Source organism: Entamoeba histolytica, genomic scaffold (genome assembly GCF_000208925.1).
Source record: "Entamoeba histolytica HM-1:IMSS scf_1104750517755 genomic scaffold, whole genome shotgun sequence".
NCBI classification, from domain to species: domain Eukaryota; phylum Evosea; order Mastigamoebida; family Endamoebidae; genus Entamoeba; species Entamoeba histolytica.
In genome coordinates, this window is record NW_001914979.1 from 1 (window position 1) to 2,000 (window position 2,000).

A 2,000-nucleotide genomic window follows, 5' to 3' on the forward strand; every position below is an offset into this window, starting at 1 on the left:
AAGAAAATAGATAACAGAAATAAAATTAGATAGATAAGTGTTAATAGAATTGTCAATTATTCATTGGTTAATGGAGATTAATCATATCATATATCATTAAAATGAGTAATGTATTTTTATTTATTATTTCTTCTTGTTTTATGATTAAATCATTTTATTTGTTTTATTGTCTTTTCATTCTTATTTTTGTTTCATTCTTCTTTTTATCTTCTTTTTCATTTTTCATCATTTTAATTATTCTCATTCAATTATCATTTCTTTATTTCTTATTTTATATTGAATGAATATTTCATTATTATTATATTATTATTTATAATTTCATTTATTATTAATATCATCATTTATATCATTTTATTTTCTTATTATTCTTTCATATTATTTTATTTCATTCTTTCTATTATTATTTATTATATTTCTTATTAAATTAATTCATCATAATTATAATATCTCTATTCTCTTTTATTTCTTATTCTTATTTTATTATCACATTTTTGTTTATCATTTATTATCTTTATTAATTTAATTGTTAGAATTAATTGTTGGTAAAACATGAAAATTCAAATCTCAAAAGATGAAATAATAAAAATAAAACAAAATTGAAGAGAAGATTCACTTTTTTTGTTATTTTAAAACAAATGAAAAAATACTAAAAATAAAATAAACTAATTATAGAAAATATCAATATTATAATTTTATTATTATTATATTATTAATATTATTATATATTTATTGTTATTGTAAAAATGATAAAAATAGTGTTTGTTAAAATAAAATGGTAAAAATAAGAATTGACATGATGTTAATAACGTGTATTAACTATTTAAACATTAATATTTTGAACTTATAAATGTCAAATTAAATTTAAAATGTATAAGGTGTTTATTAAACAAATAGAAGAATGGACAGAAAAAAGAATAAATAATATATTATTTGATTCAGATATTGATGATTGGAATAAAAATACATCAGTGTTTGATCAAAGAATAATAAATAAAGAACATATAATAATTATTATTGAAGACGAAGATGGAAATAAATTTGGAGGATATGTTAATTCTAAAATTGATAAAGTAGATAATGGTTTTATAAAAGATTCAAAATCATTTGTATTTTCATTAGAATCAAAAGGAAGAATTGAAAGAATGAAGAAATTTGATATTAAAGATACAAAACATGCATTTATTTTATTTAACCAAACACTTGATTGTTTATTTGAAATTGGAATAGATGATATTGCTATTTATAAAGAAAATGATAAAACAAAATCACTTTGTAAACAACATTCATTTGAATATAAAGGAATATCAAAAGCACTTTGTGGAAAACAGTTTCCAGAACGTTTCACACCAAAACGAATCATCGTAATTGAAATGATTCAATCTTGATTAATTGAAAATGAAATAAAAAGAATAAAAACAAATCAATGAAGAATATGAACATATCATTCATCTGCCAATGAATGAAATGGTGAAATAAAAATTTAAATAATTCAATGATGATTTATTTTATTTCATTTGAAATATTCACACCCAATGATGGTGTTTTTAATAAATAAGAAAAGAAATAAAGAGAAATAAGATGAAATGAATAAACAATTTATTTGTATTATTTCATTGAATTAATTCATTATGAATCAAATGAATAAGATAATAGAAATAAGAATAATAAACAAATAAAGAAATGATAAAATATATCAACATATTTATGTTATTATTTCTTATTCTTTATTCATTCTTATTTTTATTTTCTATTTAAACAATAATAAACAAAACATAATAAGAAAGATAAATAAGAATAACACAACATAAAATAAATAATAATAAAATATACAACAAACATGAGTAAACAAGAAATGATAAATGATAAAAAATGAAATAAATAAAATAACAACAAGAATAAAGAAAATAGAATAAAACAGAATGAAATAGAAAGAAATTTGTTGATGTTAATCAAAGAGGAATTGACAAAAAGAAGAAATGAATGATGATTATAAAAGATAA